General features: G+C 47.4%; 1 long non-coding RNA gene across 1 annotated transcript; it reads left to right on the forward strand.

The window, feature by feature from the left end:
• Positions 1 to 8,854: 8,854 nt before the first annotated feature.
• Positions 8,855 to 22,925, forward strand: LOC146056582 (uncharacterized). Its single transcript, XR_014469357.1, has 3 exons — positions 8,855 to 9,032; positions 20,692 to 20,800; positions 22,364 to 22,925. It is a non-coding gene; the product is annotated as an uncharacterized LOC146056582 (long non-coding RNA).
• Positions 22,926 to 23,689: the final 764 nt, after the last annotated feature.

Below are 23,689 nucleotides of genomic sequence, written 5' to 3' on the forward strand. Positions count from 1 at the left end.
TGCAAAGCAGAAGGGCGGCTCACTAGTAAGGAATAAGAACAAGGCTTTCCCTTTAGTGTAGAAACAAGTCTGCAGGTGACCACTAGGTGCCGCTAATGCCTAGCAATGCTTTGTAATCAAAATTGGGCCAAATTCACTAAGGTAGCATTAGAACAAGAAAATATAAACGTATCTACAGTAATTTAAGAATATACTGTTTTTATTATAGGCTGTATAGTTTATAAAGTAGAAAACCATTTTCAAGAAAGCCCTTTTTTTTTTTATTATGAAAAATTTCTAGTGAAAGCATACCTCCCAACATTTTGATTTTAGAAGTCTGGATGCTCGCATGGCTGAAAAAGGGGTGTGCCCTATGTCACAGGGGGCACGGCCTTACAGGGATACCGTCACTACAGGAGCATGGCCAGCTCTGTGTAAGCTGTCTCTGTCTCATGCAGTGCGGTCCTTTTGCCTGCCGGTGCGGTCCTTTTGCATGGGATTTATCGCATACGATCCCACAGATTGCTTCTGCAGCAGGGACGACTGCTGTCAATCACATTCAATTTGGATGCTTTTCATGCGTTTGATCGCTGTAATCGCATGCAAAGAGCCCAAATTGCATGTCAATAATCCTATAGTATGGGGACCTGACCCCTCCCTTCTATAAAGGCCCCATATACTTGTGTAACATATCTACGGCTCAAGTCGCATGTGATTTCCCTTGAACTCCCCCGGCAGCTTCTTGGAAGTTCTTTAATGCAATTTTGTAGTTGATGTGCTATTGTCACATGCAATTTATCACAATGCATTCACATTGCCATACATCTGATGCGCTGGACTACAGGGTGCTAGCTGGTTGACAAATCATAGCTGTAAGTGCCCAAACACACCCCGTCCTCCTGGCTGCACACTAAACTGCCCACATACTCTCAGAATGTGGGCAGACGGGATTGAAATGCCGGCATCCTAATTGATGTTGGAATTCTGGCATCGGTCTTCTGACTGTTGGCATCCCATTGAAAGATGAGAGCATGATGGTCTGGTCTGCAACAGACATCAGATGGAACACCAGTTCAGTACACAAATAGCGTACTGGACCGATGGCGTGCATGCGCATAAAGGCTGAATGTATTATACTTTTATGGTAGTGACCACCATACTTTTTGAGGCTTCAGCTGTCATGGTTCCATGATTGTATTCCCCCCCCACCGCCCATTACGCCAACCATTACTCCCCCCCCCCCCCCTGATTATTACAAGGCAATACTATAATCTCCAAAAAATCACTTTAAAAACAAAAACTTAATGGGCTAGTATTTTTCCAAATATGCTGATATTTGTTTAATTAAACCAAGCATACCTCCAAACATCTTCAATGTAGAAATCACACGGCTCAGGAAAATGGGTGTGGGCCTATGCCATAGGGGGATCCACATTTTACATCACTACGAGTGCATGGCCAGCACTGTCATGCTGGTCATGCCCCCAGCCCCTCTGCCTCTCTAAATAGATGCTGGACGGTCCTGCGATAAGCGAGACAGTTGGGGGGGAATGAATTATATTAAAGCTATTTAATCTTTATTTAGTATAATTTTATGTACATTTTTCATATTTGTCAATAAAATGAATACGGTTAAATATCTATAGTGTACATAATTTGGTCATTAAAAATATATCTACAAATGTGCCCTAGACATTAGATAAGAGGTGGGCAGAGCCTGGCAGCTGCTGGAAGGTTAGTTTCCAACAGGTAATGGCAGGCCCTCAGGGGCTACTGTACTGCCAGAACTTCCAGACCAGCAGCCACAATGGCCGCTCTTGAATGGCTATTGGTCTGCGGCCTCCTCTTGGCTCACGACTGGTTCCATATGTAAAATGCCACCAATGCTGTCTCTGCCTGGCTGACATTTGTTGCTCCAACTGCAATAAGATGGTGGCGGGGACCCTGCCTAAATTGTCTATCCCAGGTTCCCCAATTTCTGGTGGCAGGCTCCTCTGAAGCGGTCACAGCCGATGCCCTGCTGCATGGCATTTATGTGTTTTCTCCACAATTGTACAAGATCGCAGGCTACAACCCTTCCCTCATTCAGTCCAGAGGAAGAGTACCGATACTTGGTAATGTGACTGGATAGAGCTACACCTCCAGTCCCCCACAAGACAATAGGCCCATCATGATAGTATGATGATGACACACATCCAGCTGGTCACATGGTTGTTAATAAGTCAAAAGTGTACAAAATTGTATTTCTACTTTCTTCACAACATTTTTCTATTATTATTCAAGGAGACATTGTGGCATATAGTAATCACTACAGGCCCATGTAGCCTTATATCCAGCACAGCATGCAGGGGAGTGGCAAGGGGCGATACTGGTGGAGCATGAGCTCCAGTTGCCAAAAACTTTAGAGGCTGCGCTGCAGGCTGCTGCCAGGACCATTACCCACAGTGCAGCTCCCTTGTACCTTGGCCCAGCCAGTGCTGGGCTCTTCCCTGATACAGCCCTGGTTGAGCACACACCAACGATCATGTCACCACACATAGGGGGTATTCTGGTTGATTCCATCAGATGCAAATTCGCACCCTTGTTAGTCAACTAAACCCTGCCTTGAGAATGGTGGTATGCTGGCCCACCATTTGCAAGGCACATTAGTTCGCACTGGCTTTGAATGGATGTTTTACATAAACATCCATTTGCAGCCTGTGAGGTAATACCCAAATCATTCGATGGTCAGTGACCATCGAATGAGGTGGAACATGCACGCATATCTAAGGTTGCTCTGAACAACCTTACATATGCGTGCATGTTCAGAAGGCAGTGGGCGGGCTGCTGACATCTGGTGATATTAGCTGCCCGCCCCCACGTGATCGGCCCATTAGCATGAGAATGCCCATGAAACGCTGGACGCTCCCATATGCTAATGGGATGCACCACGGTACTGACTCATTTGCTGGTATAAACAATACAGGCCTGATTCAGGACCTTGGAGAGTGCCCCGCATTTGTTCCTGAGCCCTCAATAACAAGGACTACAGCATCTAGACCACTAGGGACACAGCCGATATAGGGGCAGATGGATCGGGTGCCGGACAGGGTCCCCGACAGGCATTTTTTATCCGACGTCGGGATCCCAACTGTCAAAACACCGACAGCCGGGTTCCCGACGGCCGTCGGCAATTTTCCCTCATGGGGGTCCACGCGAGCCACCGTGCCCGCAGCGAGCCTGCAAGGGGCTTTGTTGCGCTTGCCATGCTGTCTGGGTACGGCCAGTCGGGATCCCGACATTGGGCTAATGACTGTCGGGATCCCGACTGTCGGACCCCTGTACCACACCCGATGTATTAAGTCTGGAGAAGAGATAAACTGGAGATAGAGTGAAAGGAGATAAAGCACCAGCCAATTAACTGTGTTTGAAAATGACAGTTGGGAGATGATTGGCCGTTGCATAATCTCCAGTTTATCTCCAGTATATCTGTTCTCCGGGCTTAATACATCTGCCCCATAGTTAACTAGTTACCGATATCATTTCGTGACATCACACGCGGACGTTGAACATGCAGGTTGTTAGCTTCATGGCCAAAATTTACCTGCACGTTCTGACGACGAGCTGGGTGATTAATGTTAACGATGCGTGGGAAGTGCGCATGGTTAATTATACTGAGTGTACACACTAGATATTTTATTCTTCTGAGTAATATCTTTTAAAAGGTTGTTTAGTGTATATGGGGTTTAAGGGGCCCATGTACCCATGTACTGTGATAATATCGGCCGAATTTGCAATATGATTATTGATTACATCGCATGGATGTAAACAATAAACCAAAGCGAACATCGCTTCAGGTCCACTGACAAATATAAAATATAACCATGCAGCTAGATAAAACAGAAAGCTAATAAGTATTCATAAAATGACATTCATCTCGTATTTGGAAAGCCATACAGAAATTCACATAGGTTAATCTTAAATGGTTCTCAACTCCTTTGGTATTCAAACAAAGGGGGTTATTTTGGTTCACTCTTTCTGACAAAATTTCTTCTTAGATGGACAAAACCATGTGAACTGCAGGGGGGGGGGGGGGGGCAGATGTAAAATGTGCAGAGAGAATTAGATTTGGGTGAGTTATTTTGTTTCTGTGCAGGGAAAATACTGACTGCTTTATTTTTACACTGCAATATAGATCTCACTTTGAAGTAAAACCCCACCCAAATCTAATTCTCTCTGCACAAGTTACATCTGCCCCACCTGCAGTGCACATGGTTTTGTCCATCTAAGAAGGAATTTGTCAGAAAGAGTGAACCAAAATAACCCCCAAAGGGACATCAATAACACAGATGTGATTGTATAGCAGTGCTGCTCAAACACCAAGCAACTTCCATCGCTAGGGGATCAACCACAAACAGTGCTTTGGTGTGGAAGAAAGTGCATCCGTGCTATCACAAATAATTTCTGGTAAAATCCCCAGCAGGAGGACAACGTTACACAATTAGTGTATATAGGGGGTGATTCTGGTTGGTTTGCAAAAGCAAACTCCTTCTGCAGGTGGGGCAGATGTAACATATGCAGAGAGAGTTACATTTGGGGGAGTTATTTTGTTTCAGTGCAGAGTAAATACTGGCTGCTTTATTCTTATGGTGCGTACACACGGGGCAATATGATCGCTGGCAATATATTGCTCAGCAATCATATTGCTCAGTGTCCCGTTTTCATCTGCGACCAGACATGGTCGCAGACGAAAATGTCACACGTCGGGAGAAAAGGCAGGCGAAGTCGCTGGTCGGAGGAGCATGCTCCCACGAGCAGCGACCATTCAGGGGCTGAAAACAGGAGCGCGCACTTGGCGATTTATCGCCGGTGCACACTCCCATCGCTGGCAATATGGTCGCTCGGCGACCATATTGCCAGCGATATTTGCAATAATCGCCCCTGTGTACACACCATTACAATGCTATTTAGATTTCTGTTTGAACACACCCCACCCAAATATAACTCTCTCTACACATGTTACATCTGCCCCACCTGCAGTGCAGCATGGGTTTGTGCATTAAAGAAGGAGTTTGCTTTTGCAAACAAACCAGAATCACCACCGTAATCCATTTTGTGCTGCTTAGCAAGATGTCCTCGCAAAGATTGCAGATAGTTGGTAGATGGTGTAAGAATCCTCATTGTTGTGCAATAAGCTGGTGCGGATAGTGGAATTTCCCACAACTTGCTCAGGTGGGAAAATGGCATTAAGCCACTATGAGAGAGACACATGGGTTTAATTAACCATGCCACGTGGAGATTTAAGCTCATAAAAATAAAGTAAAAACTGTATGTATAGCAGACCATCACATATAGACATTGAACCCTTTCACACTAAACCCAGGTCGCCCATTATATACAAGGTAACCCGGGTTTAACCCTTCTGACAAGGGCATAACTGCCATAGGTGCAGGGGGTGCAGCTGCTATGGGGCCCAGAGCTGAGAGGGGCCCATCTTTACTGTCTAAGTAATGTTTAACATACATTTATTACCATCAGTTGCTAAATAGGGGGCCCTTACAAACTTTTGCTATGGGGCCTACGCATATATATATATATATATATATATATATATATATATATATAGTTACGCCTCTGCCTTCTGATGACCAGGGTCAAATTGTCAAATTGGTCGACCCGGGTTATTCAGTTTGATGTTATCACACTGCACCTTGACCCGTCAACCCGGCAACAACCTGGGATTAGGGTGGCCAATCCCGGGATCGGGATCGGCGGGATCCCGGGATTTGGCCCTAAAAAGTCCGGGATTTCAATCCCGGGATTGGAGTATCCAATCCCGGGATTTCGGTATTAGACTGCGCATGCGCAGTCTAATACCGGGCAGCGTCTGAACACTCGCTCAGACGCTGCCCGACTGTTCTAGACCCCTGCGTGCGGCCTGCGCAGCGTGACGGTCACGCTGTGCAGGCCACGCACACCGCCCACAGCGTCGCTCCTCCTGGCCGCCCGCCCCCACCTCTTCTCCTGCGCCGGCCAGCCCGCCCCTTCACCGACGCCGGCGCGCCCGCGCCTTCCTCCCGGCTGCAGTGATGATATGAGGAGGTGCACGAGCCCGACGGCACCGTGCACCTCAGAACCCACACCACTCCCGGCCGCCCGCCTGCCAATGTAAGTAAATCTGCGGGTCGGCCGGTGTGGGAGTGGGTATAGGGCACATGCCAGCAAACTAAGGATGCCAATCCCGGGATCCCGGGAATCCCGGGATTGAGCATTTTTCAATCCCGGATCCCGGGATTGAAAAAATGCCCCGGGATTGGCATCCCTACCTGGGATTTAGTTGCAGTGTGAAAGGGGTATAGGTGATTACCGAATGTCCAATCAAAAAGAGAAGGAAAGACACCAGAGGTCGGGGTCACTAGGAAGAGGAGGGCACCATCCTTTGTTTCCCCTGAATGCCGGGAATGAGGCAGTGCAGGGCCAGATTAACTAGCCCCTCGGGAACCGGAGATACCGCCAAGCAAAGCTGGAACGTTTTCCCCATAGGACCAGGTTCCAATGGCTGCCATTTCCTGCCTGGCATCACTGGTAGAACTCAGTCAAACCCAAATCGCTGGGCCTTCAATCTGATACCAGGCTGGTCCATATGAGTTCATTCTAGAGATATTGCGGGTAAAGTGATTTTTATCATTTCTGAAATGTAATTTCATGGCTGTTCATGTTGTTTGAGGACAGATTTCTCTGTAACCAAACAGCTCAGTTTCACAGGACCAAAATCATTCAAAGCCTACATGTAAATGGGTCAGTTGGTTCTGAAGATATAGCTGGTTGTTTAAGGGGGGGGGGGGGGGTGTTCTCTCCCCCTCACACCAGAAAATGCAGGTACTAGGCTGATGTAAAAGGGGCCAGCCCGGGAATGTCCCTGCATGATCCTGGGACCATATTCCCAGGTAAATCCCTGCATTTTCTGGTGTGAAAGGGGTATTATTTAAAATAGCCGGGACCTGCAGTGCTCTGAATACAGCCGGGCAGCCCCCGGCTGTCAATGGCTGTCCTTTCTGCCAGCGGCGGCTGTCCCCCAGTTACCGCGAGCATGTATTCCCCCCTTGGCAATGAGCATGTAATCCCACAGGGCAACACGCATGGAACCCCTGGCAATGAGCATGTAGGTAAACAGCACTTATGTAGCATAATTTTAATAGGCATTATGGTGTTAGGCATAATACGTAGTGTGGCGAAACATGTAATAGGCATTATGGTGTACATTTTTAATGCGCAATGCCCCTGTTTATGAAGCATATTGTGCTTTATTGCTCAATCTTTTTGGTATAGTGTGTATTTTGGCTCAATCCATGTGGCAAAATGTGAATTCTGCCTTAATCTGTGTGGCATAGTGTGAATTTTGACTCAATCCGTGTTCCATAGTGTGAATTTTGGCTCAGTCGGTGTGAATTTTGGCTCATTCCATGTGGCATAATGTGTAAGAGGCAAATACAGTATAAGGGGGTAACTATTGTGTTGCATGATTTGTATAAGGGGTATATGGTGTGGTAAACTTAGGTGACCACATAAAAGGTGCTGAAATGTTGTCTACCAAGTTTCATCTTTCAGTATTTTTTTTTTATCACTGGAGTGCCGCCTCACCCCGCAAGTATCTTAGCACCTTTGGGGGGCACCCGCCAATATATCTCCCTGCATTTTTCCTATGCCAGCACCCTGCCTTTTTCAGGCATATATAATAAGTTGAAAGTATTTACAGAAATAGAAACACACCCATGAGCAGACCACCCAAACAGAACATTGGTCACACTACCCACATTATTAGGTGCTGGCCACCACCCCTATTATTGTGCATAATAGGTCCTTGATCATTTTCAGCTCCAGGCCCATTTAGACCTTAATCTGACAATTGGCGACTGTATACGGATAACATAATAACGCAGAGACACGGCACAGACACACAGGAAACCGGATACTGTATACTGAGTGAGGTACAAGATCGCGACTGTATACGGAGAACACAATAACACAGACAGACGGCGCAGACACACAGGAAGTCGTATACTGTATACTGAGGGAGGTAAAAGATGGCGGCTGTATACGGAATCCGGATAACACCAAATAAAATATAATAATAACACAATGACAATTTTCAGGTCACTTTTCTCTTTACGCACTTCTTTATACAGATAGAGTGGGCCTTGCTCTTGTAGGTGACGTCGGAAGATTCGCCATCCGCCATCCCCCGCCAGCTGCCGTGTCCCCGCCGCCTCGCCGACGGACGCCCCGGGTCCCCGCCGACCCCCCCCCTAACCCTGTCCGTCTCTCTGAAGTGGAGACGGACAGGGTTCCCATCCCCCCGCCGACGGGAAACTGAGACGCGCGTGCGAGACGCGCGCGTCTCAGTCAGATGGGGTGCCTCTCGCCAGATTTTGGAGCTGGCGCAGCGGCAGCAAAAATGAGAGACGCTCCATCTGTATTACACTATTTATCTGGTGTATAAGTTATGTGACAATCAGTTTTATGATAATTAATACTATTTATATGTTAAACAATTGTATTACACAAATGCCACCACCAGCCTCTGTCCTTCCCCCACTTATTCTCCTCGGGTATATAGATAATATTATCTATACAGAATATTTCCTGCTGAAAATAAATATATAGATAATATTATCAATATATAAAAATAAAAATCAGGTTGTTTCGATGTGTCCTTCCCTTGCCACATGCTGGGTCTCGGGACTCGAACCTGCAACCTGTGGCTCCCCGTAGCTTGGACTAATAGACACGCGCCACTGTGCCAACCAAGCAGAAGAGCCTCTCTGTGTAACTCGTAGATCCACTGCAGTGACGTCATCCGTCTGTACTGCACCATCGCCACCTATTGGCAGCTGCTGGAACTACATCCGGAACGACTGTGTAATCCGGGCATACACTGAGCTCCGCTCCCGGTCATCTCGCTGCTCCTGCGGAAGTAGGGTCAGAGTGTCTGCTCCTGCCGCTGCTGCAGTGATGTGGGTCCCACCCAGTACCTTGGATGAAAGAGTCTTTTAGAATATCAGGCTCATGGGGAGGTAAGCAGGGGGGAGGACATTTAACTCCTAGCAGGTTACTATGCGGAAGGGGGTGGGGGTCTTTTGTGTACACTTGTATAATCGTGCTACAAATAAGATGTAATAACAGGCCTGGGGGGTTTGGTTACTGAAGTACTGCTTTTCTTCTGGAGGGGGGACTGGAAGTGCTGCTTTTCTACTTGGGGAGGGTTTACTGGAAGTGCTGCTGTTCTATTGGGGGGTGGGGTGTACTGGAAGTGCTGCTGTTCTGCTGGATGGGGGGTACTGGAGGTGCTGCTGTTCTACTGGGGGGTACTGGAAGTACTACTGTTCTACTGGGGGGGGGGGTACTGGAAGTACTACTGTTCTGCTGGGGGGGATACTGGAAGTGCAGCTGTTCTACTGGAGGGGGGGGGGAACTGGATGTGCTGCTGTTATACTGGAGGGGAGTACTGGAAGTGCTGCTGTTCTACTGGGGGGGGTTACTGGAAGTGCTTCTGTTTTACTGGGGTGGGTGTATGGGAAGTGCTGCTGTTCTACTAGGGGTGGTGGTTACTGGAAGTGCTTCTGTTCTACTGGGGTGGGTGTATGGGAAGTGCTGCTGTTCTGCTGGAGGGGGGTACTGGTAGTGCTGCTGTTCTACTAGGGGGGGTACTGGTAGTGATGCTGTTATAGTGGGGGGAGGGTGCACTGGAAGTGCTGCTGTGGTGCTGGGGGGGTACTGGAAGTGCAGTTCTACTAGGGGGGGACACTGGGAGTGCTGTTCTTCTATGGTTGCGAGGGATGGGGGTGGTGTAGTGCATCCCTCACAGCCTGTAACATGGCATTTAAGAGCTGATTGGCTGTTACTTTACCTCTCTCCCCTTTATCTCTCTCCAAGGAGGGTATTTAATCCTGGGTGAATTGTTCACCAGGCGAAAAATCAGCAAATTTCGGCCATTTTTGAGGCAAATTCAACTCGCCCTATTCAATCCCAGTGCTTATTTTTCACATGGGCTGAAAATCCAGCATCGGTGAAGACTGTGTGGATAGGAGAAATTTCCAAAAATTCACGTGGTTTTGCCAAATTGGTTTATGTTTTCGCATGTTTTTGCCACTGTTTTTGCCCATCCCGAAAAAAAGGTGAAACGCCATAGTAAAAATTTTAAAACGGGCGATTGAATACTAATCAGAGAATTATTGACGATTTTTCACCTGCCCAGGAAATTCGACCGGATTGAATACCCCCCAAGGCTTAGTACATAGACCGCTCAGTTTGTAAAAGTGTAACAGATCATTTTAAGTACGTTTCCTTTTGTCTCTATTTCCCCTTTCACATGGCACAAATAACCCGTAACCGATGTGAAAGGTCCATTTGAAAACTCTCGGGTCCAGCAACCCGGCATTCCGACACAGGTTAAAATAAGTGTTTTACCCGGGTCTGACCCAGGTTGCTGAACAGTGTAAACAGGTAACACTATTGCGTCAGCTCCAAGCGCTGCCTACTGCCACACCCCCAGATGACACACCTCCTTTGTGATGTCAGCGTCCTGTGGGGCAAATCATCACAAATGCCGGGTCACTCTAGGGGTAGACCCGTGTCAAAAATCCCAGGTGTGATCCCGCATTCACGATGTGAAAAGGGTTTAAATGTCTTTGTGGCCTATGTAAGTTCTGTAAGTGTAATGGGTTAGAATGCCGTGGGTTCTCTAACCTCCGCCAGTGATCACTTCTTGGTTTTCTTCTTATGCGCCTAGTGGGGTACGCTTTCCATGCATCCTCCATCCCCCACTCCTCCATACTGACCTTGTCATTGGAAAGGCCGCACGTAGTTGGGTTGTGGTTTCATGATACCTCCGATCTAATAATTCTGGTGCTAATAAACTCAATCTCCATCCTTTGCCCATACTCCCCTACTTTTTTTCCTCCCCTTTTGATGGGCACATTATGGGGTGGAGCAGAATATTTTGCGCTATTTCCGCCATGTTCCCATGGAGCAATGATGCAATACTCAGAGGGAGGCTGGGCTGTGGGATTTTGATTCGCTGAGACTGTCCGCGTCACGCCCCTATCCCGCCCATGATGTATTAAAGCAGCATGTACTCCTCCAGCGGAGGTTGCCACAACTGCATGTACTGTAAAACATTGCCTCCTGTTTGGCTGTTAGGCATGGGGTATGGGTCATAGAATCGACCCAATAAAGGTTGCCACTCAATAGGTTGACCACTGTTGGTCAACAGGCCATAGGTCGACACCTTATAAAGGTCAACATGGCTTAGCTCGAGAAGGACAAAAGGTCGGCAAAAGCAATAGGTCTACTTACAAAAGTTCGACATGAAGGTCGACATGAGTTTTTCACAGTGTCTGTGTCGACTTAGGTCAACATGAACTGTATTTCAGTGTACCACTTCGCTCGCCAGGCTTCCGGCACGATGTCTCGCTACCCTAGTCAACCTTTTTCATGTCCACATTTTCTATTTCCTATGTTGACCTATTGCTTGTGTTGAACTTTTGTCACTGTCGACGTAGCCATGTCATTCTTTTTAAAGTATCGACCTATGGTCTGTTGGCCAATAGTAGGCGATCTATCGAGTGTCCACCTAATTAGTGTCGACCCATGGAACGCACACGCCAGGCTTGCAGGTTGTACTGTATGGTATGACTGCACGCCAGGTCACTGGGTTTGAAGAAATTACGGTACTTCCTCATCTTTGCGGCCAGCGCTACGCCAGTTATGTTAGCCGCTACTTAACTGCTACGTAAGGATTTTCGGCAAATCTACTTTAGAGGCATTTTTTGAGGTAAAAGATGTTTAGTAAATTTGTCCCCTGGCGGGCTCGCTTCACTCGCCACGCTTCGGGCTTGGTGGCTCAGTTCGCTCACCTGAACTTTACTAATGGTAAATGCAGGGGGCCGGCGGCCATTTTCCTGTAGCTGCGGCCGTGTTCTGGAAGCCGCGACCAGCGCAGGAGGGCTGCCTGGAGAAGGTGGATGGTGATCCAGCGCGGCCCGCAGCCAGTGACTGGCTAAGCGGCCCGGGGGGCACATGGCACCGTGCCCCCCGGCCCAGCCCACCCCTGCCCGTATTACCCGACCCTGGGCGCATCTATTCCTGCAGGCAGAGGAGCTGACTGCGCGGCCAGCAGCTCACAGAGCATAATATGATGTAACAATATGTTCTATTGTGTTGGTGTAAGGTAGCCTCTTCCTGCAAGTCCACGCCTATTGAAACAAGGCCCCTTTCGGGGGAGCAAATATTTCCACTTTTGAAACGTCTATAAGGTGGCAACACATTTTTTAGTGCACTGGGATCCAAATTGTCCAGAAATGCTCCTCTTACCCACCACTTCTGCTATATAAGCAGCTAAATCACGGACAGCCATACAAGTCCCTCAGTCCCAGCAACCCGGGTAGAGTCCGCCCCAGGGAGTATTGACGCCCCCTCCACCTCCTATAGTCCTGCCCTGGTGTCAATTATTTTCTCAGGCTTTTAAGTGATATATTAAGTTTGGGCCTGATAAATGTAAACCCAGTGGTTTACGTTACCAATATGGCCCATTCCACGAGGTACAACATTCTCTGCTGCCGAACCTCCTTCTGAATGTAAGATTCCTGTCACCTGTGTGGAATTACTTCATTGATAAGAAAAGTGTTCAGCTCAGCTGACAGCAACCATGAATTATGCGGGAAGTCCAGATACGGAGCCTCTCTCCCTCCTGGAATGGGTCATGTTGGGAGGTACAGTATGTAGACATTTCTATTTTTCACAGGCCCAGACAAAGTAGAAGTTGTCAAAGTTGTGTACGGTCTGGGCCTGGACCAATGAATGAGCTGTATTACCAGTGCTATTGCTAATGGTGTACAGAGGAGGAGTGCTTGATGTCTGCACTCTCGCCCCTCAGGGTGCACAGGGAAGCAGATGCCCCCATGTCTTGTTCCAAGTCCTTGGCTGCAGAAAGCTTGGTCTGTCTAGGCTTGTTGTGAATGACAGCCAGCTTTCTGCCGTTCCTTGCTATTCCTCATGTCATCCAACTAAGGGAAAGAAAAGCATATACTGACATCATCACCCAGGTGCACTGTGCATTCCCTGCAGGGTTCCCACTCAGCGGGCGTCACCCACGTTCCTCTTCCCCCAATAACTTGGGCTGTCAGGGCCAAGAATCCACTGAGTTCAATTAATCTGAGGAGGCAAAGCTATTGCTGGGCATCATTCTGCTATCATTACACATAGCACAGATGTAACATGTACAGAGAGAGTTACATTTGGGTGAGTTATTTTGTTTCTGTGCAGAATAAATAATGGCTGCTTTATTATACTGCAATATAGCATACCTCCCAACTTTTACTCCGAAGGACCCAGGACACTCGCATGTGTGACCTAACGGAAGGGGCGTGGCCTATACCAGAGGCTCTCCTGCGAGGCCACACCCCCTTTTCCATTACTGTGGGGGCATGCCCAGCAGCTCCATCAGCTGCTGGCTATGCCCCAGCCCCTCTGGCTGCAGGAATAGATGCTGTGCGCATGCGGGTGCGATCTCTCTTCCTTCTCCCGCACATCATCCAGGGAGAGAGGACTGACTGCCTCTGCAGCTGCCTCTCTCCCCAGTCAGCACCCAGCAGCTTGTGCTCTGCTGGGGAGAGAGAGGCTTCTGCTGCTGCTGCTGCAGCAGCAGTCAGTCTTTTCTATGAATGAATGGGCAGATGGGTGAGTTAGGTGGAAGAAGGCAGCAGGACCCTTCAGCAAGCCTGGGCCCAGCTCAAAAGTAGCCCCCCCTTCTTTCTTGACGCCACTGGCAACCAGCCATCTGAAGAAGCATAGGTCTACTCAGATTGGCTGCTAAAACTGTAGCTGGGGCCAGTAATTGTGCATTGGGAAAGATGCAGACACTAACTTTGACACGCCCAGTAAACTGGGCTGACGTGCCCCTCCCCATTTTGAAACGGACATTCTCCCCGCCCCCAAAGAGCTGCAGCATGTTAATTAAGCTACAGCTTCCCCAACACTGCAACTGCAGCATGGCAGCATATCAGACCCTACAACTGTACCGTTTTAGCCAGTACAGTACCGTTTTTTTGTGGTCTGTACCGGCTAAAACTAATGTCACTAACAACACACCATTCAAAAATATTATGACAATGTATTTATTTAGCCCAGAGATTACCTTTAAACCATTGCTTCGGCTTTAATTAACAACATGTTCGCAGAGTATTCCAAATCGAAGTTACATGGAAAAAGTAGAATAGTTTTATCACAATGTAATCAAGTAACCTTGGCAGGAAAAAAAATCACCAGATATCTTTTATGATGAATGAAATCAAGCGACCATGTGAAGGTGCATTAGCCTTCAGATCAGTGAAAGATCTGGAAACAAGTTGAGTGTAGACTAGCAGATAAATAATGTGGTAACATCACATGAGGATAAGCATAAGATAAAATGGTACTCTTTACCTAGAAGGGCGCCCATCGCGGTGATCGCGGGCATCGCGGGTAGTACATTAACGGCACCCGCGATCACCGTGATTTCCCATAGGGTTCAATGTTAAATTTAGTGGTGACCGCGATTTTACATTCAATGCTTCAATGCCCGCGATTTTGACATAGGAATCAATGTTAAATGGGCTACAGAGCCCAAATAGGCACAATTAACCCTTAAATGTCCCCCCAAATTTTTAACGCCACCCCACGATCCACGCCAACCCGAAGCGTGGCGAGCGCAGCGAGCCCACGAGGGGCGGCGGTACGCGTCCTCCGACCTTTTCATGCCCTACTATCCACGTCGGCGTGGAGTTGAGAATAGAATAGTGTGGCGAGCGCAGCGAGCCACCGAGGCCCGAAGCGTGGCGAGCGGACGCGGATACCTTCACAGTTATACGCGTCCCCTCGCGGGCTTCACAGGTGTCCGTGGCGACGCGGACACCTGTGAAGTCCGCCAAGGGACGCGTTTACCTGTGAAGGTATCTGCGCTCGCCACGCTTCGGGCCTCGGTAGCTCGCTGCGCTCGCCACACTATTCTATTCTCAACTCCACGCCGACGTGGATAGTAGGGCATGAAAAGGTCGGAGGACGCGTACCGCCGCCCCTCGCGGGCTCGCTGCGCTCGCCACGCTTCGGGTTGGCGTGGATCGTGGGGTGGCGTTAAAAATTTGGGGGGACATTTAAGGGTTAATTGTGCCTATTTGCGCATTTAACATTGATTCCTATGTCCAAATCGCGGGCATTGAGGCATTTTACATTAAAATCGCGGTCAATCAGCATTTTTAACATTGTTCCCTATGGGAAAATCGCGGTCATCGCGGGCACCCGATTTTTATGTACCCACGATTTGCCTGCGATGACCGCGATTTTTTACCCCCGACGCCTGCGATTCCAATCGCGGGCGCCGTTCTAGGTAAAGAGTACCGATAAAATATACCATTAATACCCCTTTCAGACAGAAAAAAAGACCCGGGAATTTCCCTGCTCTTGCCGTGTCGACCCGGGTTTTTCTTCTGTCTGAAAGGGTCAACACAGGTCTAAAGTTCCGGGACTTCGACCCAGGTATTTACCTGGGTTTTTCCCGTGTCAGACACGTGTTTGCGGCTGTGTGAAAGGGTCCGACCCGTGTTTTTCTCCCGACAATTAAAAAAAACATGCTGATTGGCTGTGCAGCATGGCGCTGCGCGATTGGCTGATCTTTTCAGCTTCCCTGAAGGCGTGGCAGTGGCGTGCAGCGCAACACTGGACAAAATCAGGGCTCTCCTCCAGTGCAAATACCTGCGTCGAGTGGAAGCCCTCTCCACCAAAAATTGTGCCTTCCTCCTCCTGGCATAACACTGTGCCAGGTAGCATAGTGTAATGCTGTGTAACACGGGGGAGATATATTGCTCAGCCATATATGGCTGAGCAATATATGGCTGAGCAATATATTGCTCAGTTTCTCCTTTACATCAGCGACCAGAGATGGTCGCTGATGTAAAAGAAACTGCCGGGGGGAGCCCGGCAGTGGAAATCAGCTGGTCGCAGGAGCATGTTCCTGCGACCAGCGATCACCACAGGGGCAAAAACGGGAGCGCGCACCCGGCGATATATCGCCGGTGCACACTCCCATTGCGGGCAATATGGTCGCTCAGCGACCATTTTTCCCGCGATTTTGCCCTAAATCGCCCCCGTGTGTACGCACCTTAAGCATCTGCATAATGCTCTGATTTGCTGTAAGCAGCAAAACACACAGAGAACTCATGACCTCCAGGTTCTGCAACTTGTCAGCCATGTTTAATGCAATGCAGTGAGCAGACACCTCCCACTTTTCATGATCTCATCTCTGTGTGCCTTTAAAACTGTCCTTTTCTTATGACACACAGAGTTTTGCAGGAAAAATCCGGCTCCTGTGTGAAAGGGGGTCAGCCCCTTGCTGCCTAGTTCTACCTGGGTTTTTTCTGTCTGAAAGGGGTATCAGAATTTAATTCCGTGACGAGGCAAGAATCGGTAATTATTTTAAGAAATGATAAAATACTGTAGATATTTATCATGTGATCATTGGGGATAATTCAGATCTGAACGCTGCTAAGCGAATGTGCCGCAGCCAGCGAACAGGTAGATGAATCGGGCCCACTAATCACAACTTTACCAACTCTCCCACATTGGCTGGTGGAGTTGCAAATAGACCACGCCCCTTTATGTGAAGCCACACCACAATTTCTGATCTACACTTCAAGAAAGTTGGGAGGTACAGTATAGGTCTAAAGTGCAAGGGGCAGATTTATCAAGTGGCGGCATTTCCCATAGCAACCAGATTGTAGCTATAATCTATGTAGCACATTTAAGATGATATCTACAGGTGTGGATCAGTTGGTCACAAGAAGTTGTTAGACAGTCATTAGGTCGACACCATTAGGTTGACATGCATTTAGGTTGACATGTGTCTAGGTCGACATGAGTGTAGGTTGACATGGGTTGGGTCTACAGGGTCATTAGGTCGACAGGGTCGTTAGGTTGACAGCCAAAAGGTCGACATGGGGTTTTTCACTGTTTTTACCCGAATGTCGACATCGTCGACAAGGAAACAGGTTAAAGTGCACCACGTCCCCTCGCATGGCTCGCAGCACTCGCCATGCTTCGGGCTTGGTGCCTCGCTAAGCTCGACACACTATTTTATTCTCCCATCACGTCCTGGTGGATGGTAGGGCATGAAATACCACCTGTCGGCACATATCGGCTCAAAAAAAACACTAAAAAATCCCATGTCAACCTTTTGACCCTGTCGACCTAATGGCCCTGTCTACCTAACTCATGTCGACCTAAATGCATGTCGACCTAATGGTGTCGACCTAATGACGGTCTGAATGGATGCTATAAGCAATACCTCCACTTGTCCCCTTGAGATGGTTTTATAAATTTCCCCTCAGAGGAGGCTACAAATTTGTTGGATGAAACCACATTCATGTAATTGCAGCCTATCAATTCACAGGTAAAAACAGTTGTATCACTGGCATTCAGTGACTTTATTGGATTCAGTCTCATTAGTACTAACTCCACCTACAAAATGTCTGCCTTCTAGTTAAAGGAAGTTAAATCTGAGCACAGATCTATTATATTTCTTAAAATATTAGCACTGGCTAAGAAGCAATGATGCAATTCAGACGCTTATAGAAACGTCACATACTCTGGTGTTTATTTACTTTGATAGGAGTTTTATTAAAGGTGCGCACCTCCCAACTGTCCCGATTACAGCGGGACAGTCTGGATATTTGGAGACTGTCCCGCTGTCCCTTCGGCAGGTGGCAATATTGGGGGAAGCTTCAGATCACTGCTGTTGGGCACGTCCCCGAAACTGGCGAAAATACTGTAGATACCGAATGGGTTTTATAGACAGGATACAGGTTGGGGCCTCTCTCCCCACATCTATCCTAGTAAACATGGCTTTATTATACATAGATATACATACATGTAATGTCATATACACACATATATATATATATATATATATATATATATATATATATATACAGTGGTCGAAGTGGGGCGGTATATGGGGGTATGGCATACCCCCACTTTAATCTGAAGATAAAAAAAAAAAAGTTTTTTTCCCCCTCAGGATGCTCTCTGATCACTCAGCAGCACATATTGTGCTTTTGTAATACCCCTGTACAACGGGGCAGTCTGGCAGGGGACGTTGATGGACAGGGGGGTGTCCGAAGGTGCGCTCTGTATTCACTCTTTACTTTTCCATACCCCCACTTCAAAATTTCCATACCCCCACTTCAAAATTTCCACTTCGACCACTGTATATATATATATACACACATATAAATCTGTACAAGCTGGGACTGACACTAACTATAATGCATACCTGCCAACTTTTTAAAACTCCTCTCTGGGAGAAGCTGGAGAGGAGTGAAAGGGGGGCTGGACGAGGCTACGTTTTGGGGGCGGGCGAGGCTGATGTCACCAAGCCCCGCCCCCACAACCGACAGCCGCATTAATTCATGGGTCCGTGGATTGGGCTAAAATAATGCGAAATTACGCGATTTGATGCATTTTTGCCCCGCCCCCCTCCCCGCGGACCCATGAAATTCAGAAATTTATACCACGGGGAAGGGGGGGGGGGGGGGGGGACAGGAGCTGTGGCTATAATGCGGGAGACTTGCCTACCTTCCCGGGGGGCCGGGAGGGAGACCCATTTTGCGGGACCCTCCCGGCCATTCCAGGAGGGTAGGCAAGTATGCTATAATGGACATTTAGCAACTATGGGGGTTATTCAGACCTGATTGCAAATTCGCATCTGCCCCAACCCATTCCTTCATGTGGGAGATCCTTCTGAAACCTCTAAACAGGCTGCAGCTTTGTATACATGGTCACGGGACACTTATACTATGTGCAGACACCTCACTACCAACCAGTGATGCCCATTCATCCTTATATCAGGAGAGATACCGATGCTTATGATTCCAGTTGCTTGTAATCGCTTTCGGTTGTGTACATAGGGGTATGGGTCATAGGGTCGACATATATTTAGGTTTTGACCACTTAAGAGCAACACATGAAATAGGTAGACGTGGGTCGGAAAGTCAATACAACTGATACATTAAGTCGACATGAGTTTTTTTGTTTTGTTCTGAATGTCGACATGAACCCCATATCAGTGTACCGCGTCCCTTCGCATGGCTCGCTGTGCTTCGGATCCTATCGTATTCGCCTTCCACGCCCTAGTGGATGGTCAGGTCGGCTAAAAATAAAAACCATGTGAAAAACGCATGTCGACTCTCCCATTGTCGACCTAATGCTTGTGTAGACCTAAGACCTGTCAACCGTTAGTGGACGACCTAATGTATGTTGACCTTCATAGTGTCAACCTAGCGGCTGTATCCCGTACACAGATGTGGACTCTTTAACCTTTACATCTGCACACTATTCCTTGTGCAGATTGTGATAGTGATTTGTGTGCACATTACACAGCTGCAAATGTATTTATTTTTTGTGGACTTTGGACTTGCTAATCATGTCAAGTGAAGTGAGGCAAACGCTCACATCACATCCACGAGCGCCATGGCAACTGCATACATATACTCAGCCTTGGCGCAAAAGCATAGGGCCTAATTCAGACCTGGTTGCTCATCTGCAAAGTTGCAGATGACTGCAACTAGATAGCCGCCGCCGAGACAGACAGAAAACCTGTGCAAATCTGTGAGTTCCAGTCTGTGTACATGTAAGTAAGTCTGACCCTTCTACAGTTCTGCGACAGGCAGACCGAAGCACGCACTGGCGTCACACATCCTCCCTTAAAACGCCTGGGCAGGCCTGCATTTTTCTTTTTGGACAAGTTTGGTTACCACCCCCCAAACGCCAGCTTCCTGTCAATCCAGTTTGCTATTTGGGCTCGCGCATGCACACTACGATTTGTGCACATGAATGTCATTCCATGATCAAACGGATTGCAAATTCGCACAACAGCGATCAACTTTGAATCAGCCCCATAGACTTCCGAAATGAGTGTCTGATCATGAAGAGTGGACGCGCCAATAGAGACACTGGAGGCTTGTTTCTCTATGTACATGATCTCATCTGATTATGGAAACTGGATTGATACGCATTTCTGCTTGCAGACATTCCCTGTTTCCTACCTTAAACAATACCTTCCTGTCAATAACTGCGCTGAAATTCTCAGCGAGAGCGGCATCGCAACTTTACCGCGGCGCATGTACAGTCTACCATTAATTGCTCAGTCTTGTGGACATTGACCATGTATTCAAGCTGGAATTGGGCCCTGTGTGTATTGTGTTTTCTCCTTTGGACTCTTTAGCAAACAAAGCACTTTTTTTTTTTTTCTCAAATGGACAAAACCATGCTGCACTGTAGGTGGGGCAGATGTAACGTGGGAACCAACCCCCAGTGCTGTGAGGCAGTAATACTAACCATTACATCGTCCATGCTGCTGTTTTTGTTCCTACACAATTGTTAAGTTCTGGGTAGCACAGTAATCTGTCCCTCTCCCCCTCTAATTCTTGTGTTCAGCTAAGAACATGTGTAAGATAAATGTGTAACTGGTGATTGCACAAGGAAGCAGGTGGAGATCCTGAGGTCCAACGGCACCGTGCTCCTCTCTGGCGTAGTGTGATTTCCCAGCATGGTTTATTTTATATGTATATGAAATTGCCTACTTCTGGTTATGTGTAATGTGTCACATGAGCTTTGCTGTATTGGTCACATTGTGTACTGTTGCAGGTTGGACAGGCGGCCTACTCTGCCTCCAAAGGGGGAATTGTAGGAATGACGCTCCCTATCGCTCGAGATCTGGCTCCACTTGGCATCAGAGTCGTGACAATCGCTCCTGGTACTTTCCTTTTTATATCTGTTTTACTTGCATAAATGTGACCTGCTAGGGCAGGGAAGGGGAACCATTGGCCTTCAACTGTTGTTAAACTACACATACAAGAATGCCGTGCAACTATTGAGCATTGTCAAAAAGCAAAACTGTAGCAGAACATGCTGGGATGTTTACTTCAGCAACAACTGGGAGCCAAAGGTTCCCCATCCTTGCAGTAGGGAACCATTTGTTTATACTACCTGATGCCTACACATAGTGAAGGCAGCCATTTTGTGTCCAGCACTAATGTTCTTGGGAATGATGCCTAGTCATACATCTATGACCAGCCCTACATGGATAGTAGTTGGGGGATTCTTCATTGAGGTCATTTATTGCTGGCAATAAAGTTACGTTTGCCAGGCATCCTTGTGATTCCCCCCCCCCTCAACTTAGTCATATGGGACACCTGTAGTAAAGAAAGAGGGTCCCAATTATACAGATATAAGTAGTTTACATAAAGTGTCAGCAGCCATTTTATTTCTTAAGCAACTCTTTATGCAATTGCAGCCAGGAAATTCACTACAAACTATAAATTCTGATTAGAGTTTTTGTGAAATAGAATGCATTACCACACAAAATGGCTGCCTATGTTGTGTCTGTGACTGATGCTCTCTGTGAGACTGTTACAGCTGAGGAAGCCTGATACAGATGTGTTTGCAGTGCTAACAAAGCAGCAGCAAACTGTGAGGCAGCCGCCTACAAGCGAACAAACGTCCACCAAAGCCATCACAACATGCTCGGCAACTGAGTGCGAGTGGTCCCATTGTGCCTTCATGGCTGTTCAAGAATATACATGGGAGTTGTGATGTCGCCATTTTTTGTATGCATATAAGATCGCCTTCTTTTTGCAGACACTCCCCGCTATCTCCGTGACTGAGTTTTCACTGCGAGCAGCATTGCAAGTTTACCTTGGTGCCGTGTGCTGTCTCCCTGTTGTACACTTCCTCCTTAGTCAATACTAGATATGAGTGACTTTTTTCGTTGTGCTGTTCTTACTCTAGGAAAGGTTTAAATTATTAATAATGACCCTTTTTTCTTGTGAGGCGTTATGGAGTCTGGTCCCCCCCGCTAAAGCCCCATACACACTGGGTGATTTTGAGTTTAAAGCAGCTCAGTTTGTTGTACCAGCTGCTTTCCGCTCCAAAGCGGCCTAGTGTGTACGGGAGAGTGGTGATGCGCGCTCTGGCATCATCGCCAGCCGCGCCACTCATCTGCTGGTATTACCAGCAGATGAGACAGGGTGGACATCTTTCAATAGCGTCCGACTATGGAAAGCTGTCCACGCCCTGGAGAAATCACTGGGCAGGGGGAAATCGCTTGGTGTGTATGCACTTTGCTTGAACACCGTTGGCTTATTTAGTACCTTCAATTTTTATATTTAAACATCTGTTCTCAAGTATGAATATTGCAAAAACCTAGACAGCTAGTGAGCCTTGGGGACCAATATTGGAAAACACTTTTTTTTTTTGTGTAAGATTTTTCTGTGCTCCGGAACACTGCAAAATGTCACCGAATATTCTGTCTTTCCAGGCTTGTTCGCAACCCCTCTCCTCCTTGGTCTCCCTGAGAAGGCAAGAGAATTCCTGGCCAAGCAAGTACCTTTCCCCAGCCGACTGGGCCACCCTGAAGAGTATGCCCACCTGGTACAAACCATTGTAGAAAACCCCATGTTGAATGCAGAAGTCATTCGTCTGGACGGTGCCCTTCGTATGCAGCCTTAAGAAAGTTAGAATCTTACGGGGAACCACCAAACCTTCCGTCCACGTCTTAAAGCATTGCTACCGGGTTACACTAGGAGTTGTAAGGCTATTGTGGCATTGATGCCAGGAATGTACCCAGAAATCTATCACTAGATTATTCTAGAAGACGTGGAAGGCCAGCCAGATTTACTGGAACTGTGATTTTGACCTAATTCTGTTTATGCGGTTTGTAGGATAAAATTAGTTTTCTGATTATCGGATGCTTCTGCTCTTTGATTCATTTTGTTCTTCTCATTGAACATAACAAGTGTTCATTTGGTGTGGGTGGAAATGCATAAGGAACGTCATGTGATACATAACACCAATGGAAACAAATAAACTATGGAAATACATCAGATAACAAATGCATTTTTTTTTTTTTTAACAATTTTATTTACAGTTTCTTATATAGCGCACACATATTCGGCAGCGCTTTTACAGAGAATATTTGAACAATCACATCAGTCCCTGCCCCAGTGGAACTTACAATCTATATTCCCTACCACATGTACACACACATACAGACATTCTAGGGTTAAGGGATTGTGGCAGGAGTACCCAGAAGAAACCCACACAGGTGCGGGAGAATATACAAACACCGCACAGTTAGAGCCATGGTTGGAATTGAACCCATGACCTCAGTGCTGTGAGGCAGTAATGCTAACCATTACACCCATCCATACTGCCCACTTTGCAATATTAACATGGCTGTGGAATCATGTTACCATGGGCGTGGGGTGGGGTGGCTGAGGTAGGGGGTGTTTAATGGGTAGCAGGGAGTGTGTGATGGGGGGCAGAGAGTGCAGTGGTTGGGGCAGGGTCTGTGTGATTGGGAGAGGGGGGCATGCAATGAGACACAATTGCATATGAAAAATCTCATCGAGGGTAATCTAACTGACTATGGAACTGGAGAAATGTTCTAATACCCAGAATACCAATGATTCCCTCAAATTTACCGTTTAATTTTAAACAAGTCCAGTTCCTGATACGTTTGCTTTGCCATGACCATAAATAAAGCACAAGATCAAACACCTAATGTAGCTGGAGTTGATCTAAGTGGGAAATGTTCTTCCCAGGACAACTTCTTGTGGCCCTTTCGCGTGTTACATAAAAGTAT

The sequence above is a fragment of the Crinia signifera genome, unplaced genomic scaffold, assembly GCF_055691185.1.
Source record: "Crinia signifera unplaced genomic scaffold, ASM5569118v1 HAP2_SCAFFOLD_83, whole genome shotgun sequence".
NCBI lineage: Eukaryota > Metazoa > Chordata > Amphibia > Anura > Myobatrachidae > Crinia > Crinia signifera.